We start from the raw sequence: 6,911 nt of genomic DNA, 5'->3' as shown, positions 1-6,911 counted from the left end.
ATCAATGATAAAAAAAAAATATTGTTTCGTGTGTATTCTTGATGGTATTTTAGAGTTTGTCATTCCTGGAAAATGATTTTAAAATTTTGATGACTCATCCTGCACTCAGGGGCGTGTTTTAATTCAGCATCCAATGAAAAGCTTTCTCATTTTTATGACGCCACTGGAGTGCAGTGTTTCTGGGGGCTGACCGGACCTCACTGATTACTGCACAAAAACAAAAACACATCTTTATTAACTGATTTTAGGCAAGCAGGGCAATGAAACCGCTTTCAGCAGCCTCCCAGTGAACACAGCCTGAACAGGACCAAACACAGCCTCGAAGGCCAACAGGGAATACAGTACTGAGGTGATTTACAGAGCTTCAGGATGGACAGATAGCTTTACTTTTTGCTAAACCGTTAAATGCTGCTAACTATCTGTCTGCATCTGTAGCTAGTTAGCTCGGTTAACATTTGCCGGGCTGCTAGTGGTCCTATTAGCTGACTCCGGTCCCGGGGTTCCCTGAGCTAAACCCAGCAAGAAAACCAACTCGGTTGTAACGTTATTACCTCTCGTCAAATTTTCCTGTAGTCTGTCGGTCTCTGAGAATGTATTTGGTCCTGGCTGCCGTGTTCATTCGGCGGGAGCTGGAACCAGTCCGCACAGAGTGCAAATACAAAATACCAATAGGTGCAAATACAAATTTTACACAATGCCAAAAACTATTATGTTGGTTAACAGTAAGAATTAGAGCTCGACTTATTTATCGGTTGGTCGATATTATCAGCAGATACGAGCTAAATGCATTTTAATTGGTATCGACTTTTATAAAACACGCTTAATGATGATTAAAAAAAACGAAATAGAGATGGATCTTTCAATCATGTCATGGGTGTTGCATAGTTTGCCCACCAGATGGCCCTCTGCAACTCCCCTGTTGAAAACCGCCACTAATCTACCACAAAACAAAGCAATAAGGTTGCCAGCCCTCCCAATTTCTCCCGTTTCCATTACCCTCTCCCGGTATCCTCCCAGGTCACAAAAGTATGTTTAATGTTACAGTAGTTAAGTGGCGGAGGCTACAATGTTGATAAAATTGATTGTGGATTTATTTATGAAACAGTGCTCTGTTCTACAAACGGCCCCATAATTTCTCACTAGTTCATCACTTACAGCAGCTAACACTGTCCATTCCTAAATTAAATTAGCCACAAAGCTAGCTAATGCCATGTTTATCAGAGGAAGAGCTCCAACATTAACGAGTTAAACTATAGTGTTAACTTATTCTTCCTAAATTAAGTAATGGTATATCTGTGAGCCGCATGTCTGTAACTCAGGCTGAGTTTGGACAGCAGGTAAAAGTGACCCAAATCCGATTTTTTTGCTTATATGTAACTCAGATCTGATCTTATCCAGTTCGGATTTTAGCCACTTTCATTTTTGGTCCTACTCCGATACAGATCGGATTTTTTGAAATGCGACCTCAGTCTGGACACTCAGATCGGAATTGATGCGACTTTGACGTCCCTCTTGAGCAGCTGTTTCCACGCTAGACGGAGCCGCGATGTGAACGAAAAAGCTCCACATAAGCCATTAATAAACTTGTGGCTCTCTTCCTCTTCTACTTTGCTATCATCTGCTTACAAATTCCATTTCTTACACCTGAAATCCACCAGGTCACAAGCTCTCTTCTGAGTTACATGCATGCTACTGATCTGAGCGGACGCAGCAGAGCGAGACATAGAAAGCAAGAGAGAGTTGTGGGGCATATGCGCTGTACAGCGTCAGAAACAGTAATGAATGTCATGGAAAGGACAGAAAGTTGTGAACATTTATCATAATTCCAGAGAAATGTGACCCGGATGACCTGGGTGAAAATCGGGAGAGTTGGCAAGTAGAAGCTAAACTGAGTTAACATGTGTGGCTGTTTACTTCTGTACGGCTACGTGCTGTGTGTGACGTCGTTTTATTCTTCTTTCAACAGCTAACGTTAGCTAAGCTATGAAAATCAGGCTAATGTTAGTGCTACACTGTGACTTAACACTATATACATATACAAACAATAAATACTATTAATAATATGTACAAAGCTAACTGTGAACAGTGGACAGTAACGTTACTGGAGAATTGATGGGAAGTAAACAGACGTGCAGTTCGTAAAACGGATATAAGTCACATTACATTGTGCAAGTAAAAAAAAAAAAATGACGGAGGAGAGGGATTGTGGGAAATATTTTCTCTTGATCTTTATTAAACAAATTATTACTGAAATACAAAGGGTCTTGTTAATCATCCCTGATATATAAGAGCATCAAGTTTAGCCATCAGACAAGCTACGTTATCCCTTGCAGTCCTGCGGCAAACGCTCACTGCCTGCCCTATACACAAATGTTCCCAGCTGGGCACATGCTCTGATGAGCATGGGTCTGATAACTTTCATCTTTTGCTTGATTTCAGCCCACGAACAAAATTTACTTTTTGAGAGCCTTCATCCTCTCTATGATTGCAGCACATAAGATAGCACATTCTGATGAGTAATCTGTTGGTTGATGTTGCAATAAAGATTTTTTATAGTCAGATGCAGGGAAAATACACCATCCAGATGGAGCCAGATTGGTCAAATGAGTGAGATTTTTAAATAGCAAAGAGATCAGAAAAGGTGGACCTTGCTCACAAAAGGAGGAGCAGAAGAAATGAATGTACATCGAAGCTTGATCAGTTGCTCCCTGAGAGCAGTTTGTATTTACATGCATTCTGTATTGAATTTTCAGTAAACACATATTGCTCTGAACTCTACTGGACTCAAGGGTTTAAGAAATTCAAAATGTGTGAGAGGACATGAAGACATCTGGCCCCACTGAGGGCTTTTCTCCCACAGAGTAATATTCTGAGAAAAAACTTAAGATTCAAGATCCAAGATTAAAGTTGTCAATTTCCGAGAAAAAAAGTGGGAAATTTCTGAGATTAAAGCCACAAATTGATGTCTGGAAAACACAATTTTTTAGATGTGCTAACGCTCAGTCTGTCTGTTATTAGGGACTCTGTACTCAGCAGGGTATGAAGATGCTAAAAACAATAGCCGTCACATCTACCGGTTTGCTACTTTCACCAAACAGTATTATGAGATAACTTCAAGATAACTTAACATTTATGAATGATTTCACACATGCTTTCAAGTTGCTTTGTTGCAGTCCCTTGTCTGTCTGAAAGCTCCACCTCTTACGTCTGCACTGATTCTTCTCTTGTATTAATATATTTTTCTCTCATAAATGTATAACTTTTGTCTTGGAATATTACCCCCTTCCCCAGCTCCATAATTTATTTAGATTTATCTTTAATAGCTCTAATACCACCGTAAAAATGTGCACAAGAGTTTGGAGAAAAAAAAGTTATTGGAAGGCTCAATCCCTTAAATAAAATTCATGAGAAATTATTTTGGATGAAACATATGTGGTCTTTTGTGTGAGAACAAGAATTTGGTATGCAAGCATTGGTTCTCCTAAATGTGTAATGCTCAATGGAACATTTTAACTGAAATGGCATAGTAAAATTAATAGGGAATTAACTATTATTTCTTCATAGTAGCTTATTGTCTGTGTTCTGGTTGTGTGTTTGTTACAATTTGTGTAGGATGACCAGACCAAGGCAAAAAAGGATGCAGCAAGTGTAAGACGGGTTGTTCATCACAGGAGGAGAGCCTCTAACACAGAAAGATGATCTGCTGGCGGACAATGTAAACAGCATAATTAGTCATAACTAGGCATGTCTATCAGTGTCTGTCATCGTCATATTTATAGGGATTTTCTTCTTTTGTTGTTGTTTTATGAACTTACACCTTTGCTGCAGCCAGTGGAGTAGGAGGGGCACCAGCATGTCAGTGCTGATTCATCTTATTTATCATCATCATTATCATCATCTGATCCCCAAGTGAACAGCAGCAGGAAGCACAAGTGACCCTAACGTGACACATCAAATATTTATATTTGATAGCTGAAGGCTCTGGCTTCCTTTCTACTTTTGGAGACTGTAAGAAACTCAAGTTACTGTGCAATCTGGGAGTACAGTCGTCTAGTGAGGTAATAAGGTACAATGAGCTCTTTAAGACATGATGGTGCCTGACCATAAAGGTCTTTGTAGGTGAGCAGAAGGATTTTAAATTCTATTCTGGATTTTACAGTGAGCCAGTGCAGATAAGCTAAAACAGGAGAAACATGATTTCTTGTCCTGGTTCTTGTCAGTGCATGTGCCGCAGCATTCTGGATCAACTGAAGAGTCTTAAGGGACGTATTCGGGCTGCTTGATAATAAGGAATTGCAATAATCCAGCCAAGTAACAAATGATGGGCTAGTCTTTCTGCATCATTTTGAGACAGGATGTGCCTGATTTTCTGCAATTTTACGTAGGTGAAAAAAAGGCAGTCCTTGAATTTTATTTTATGTGGGAGTTGAAGGACATGTCCTGATCAGAATCAGAATCAGAAGGAGCTTTATTGCCATGTAGTGTTTTACACATACAAGGAATTTGCTTTGGTGTTAAGGTGCTACACGCAGACAGACTTACAGCTGACATATGTAGAAATAAATAATAATAATAAATATGTAATAAACAAATGCAAGTTATATAAGAATAACAGAAGAATAGAGAAAAATAATACAACTGACAATATATAAAAAAAGAAAAAATAACAATGGAACAACAACAATTTACAATTAACAAGAAATTCACAACAAATATGTGCAATGTGCCAGGTTCGTGCATGATATGACATGAAATGATATTTACACGTGCAGAGACGATTGTATTATTTGGGGGGGGGGGAGTGTTAGTGGGGCTAGCTGCAGACGGGTAGAAGCTGTTTTTGTGGTGAGAGGTTTTGGTCCTGATGGACCGCAGCCTCTTGCCAGAGGGGAGAGTCTGAAACAGTTTGTGGCTGGGATGGGAGGAGTCAGCTGCAATCTTTCCTGCTCGCCTCAGAGTCCTGGGATGATAGCGGTGTAGAAGTGCACCATCATTGTCTTTGGCAGTCTGAACTTCTTCAGCTGCCGCAGGAAGTACATCCTCTTCTTGGTGAGGGAGGTGATGTTCAGCTCCCACTTGAGGTCCTGGGAGATGATGGTGCCCAGGAAGCGGAAGGAGTCCACAGTGGTGACTGGGGAGTCACACAGGATGATGGGGGAGGGTGGGGATGGGCTCTTTCTGAAGTCCATTACCATCTCCACTGTCTTTAGAGCGTTGAGCTCCAGACTGTTCTGGCTGCACCAGGTCACCAGATGGTCGGTCTCCCACCTGTAGGCGGACTCATCCCCACCAGAGATGAACCCAATGAGGGTGGTGTCGTCCGCAAACTTCAGGAGCTTGACAGACTGGTGACTGGAGGTGCAGCTGGTGTACAGGGAGAAGAGAAGGGGGGAAAGAAAGCAGCCTTGAGGGGAACCGGTGCTGATGGTCCTGGAGTCAGAGACATGTTTTCCCAGCTTCATGTGATGCTTCCTGTCCGTCAGGAAGTCAGTGATCCATCTGCAGGTGGAGTCAGGCACGCTTAGCTGGGAGAGCTTGTCCTGCAGCAGGGCTGGGATGATGGTGTTAAAAGCAGAGCTGAAGTCCACAAACAGGATCCTGGCGTAGGTTCCTGGGAAGTCCAGGTGCTGGAGGATGTAGTGAAGGGCATGTTTACTGCATCATCTACAGATCAAAGTTGCAGTGCCATCTAATCATCTTTATTACATTTGAGGTGATGAGAGCACAATGCAATTTATATATACCATAACACTACAACCCTAGTCTCAATTAGCGAGGTTTGGCTATACATTTTGACAAATTAAATACAGGTCTTAATTAGAGGCTTGGACTGGTTTGTCTTTGTTCTTTGGATTTATACAACCTCTGAAAGGCCACCGGTTAGCCTGCTTGAGCTAGTTTTAAGCTGCTTTGATTACATAAATGATTAAACTTTTGACAATATGGACATGCTGCACATTGTACATCAGTTAGATTCTCCACAGTTCAGTCGTTCAGGTAATTTTACAGAAACAATAAGCACCAGTGTGTTCTTGAGGTTGGCCTAGATGGGCTGTCTCTTGAGGCTAGATCAAATGAATGATTTGTAATTGTTATGCTAGCAGATATAATTTTTAGACAAGTAATATTCATAATGGTTAAAATAAGTAATTTGATAGTAGCCTATCGTTGCTGAGCAAGAGCTTTGTGCAAAAATGAAAGGCCTGTCCCAAATATAGGCGGGGTGAGTTCAATGATTGAAGCAAATAAAAGCCTGGTGTTAGGGTTTGTTCATTCTGTTCTGTGTTTTCGTAGTTTTGATCCTGATTTCAGTCATTCTGCCCTGTGTTCTGTGTTTTTTCAGTCTTTATTTCTGTGTTATGTTTTATGGTCTGTGGGGGTTGGTTTTGGTAACTGTGTGCTGGTCCTGTTCCGTCTGGTTTGTACTTGTCTGGTGTTTGTTCCAAGCCCTGTGTCCTGTCTGCCTGATTCCTCTGAAACGTGTCACCTGTGAATCACCCAGCCTGTCTGTGTGCATGAATCACGCCCTGATTACCTCATGTACAAACAGTCTCTCCCTGTATGAAGGTATTTTTGTGTATTTTTAATGCAAGCAAAAAAAATCAAAAATCAAGTTTGTAATTAAAAACAACACAATTTTTGTGTCACAAAAAGTTTTAATTGCTAATTTGTCTCCTTTGATTGTAAGTCAAAAAGTTTTCCTTCCTTCGCAAGTGAGAGAGTTTTGCATGTTGAAAAGTTTTGCGAGTCAAAAAAAACGGTCGATAAAAGAGATTCTGTTGGTGGGTGTGACTGACCAATCATGGGTTTGCATCGACCGCATGGCTTAGGCTTACCAATTCCAAATAATAGCTGCATAATGACAAGACATCAAACTACTGTCATATTCTTTAATTATACTAAAAACTGCT

This window comes from Micropterus salmoides, unplaced genomic scaffold (assembly GCF_014851395.1).
Source record: "Micropterus salmoides isolate LMB-PRFRI ecotype aquatic unplaced genomic scaffold, ASM1485139v1 Ms_hic_scaffold_4, whole genome shotgun sequence".
NCBI lineage: Eukaryota > Metazoa > Chordata > Actinopteri > Centrarchiformes > Centrarchidae > Micropterus > Micropterus salmoides.
Note: the sequence above shows the minus strand (reverse complement) of the source record.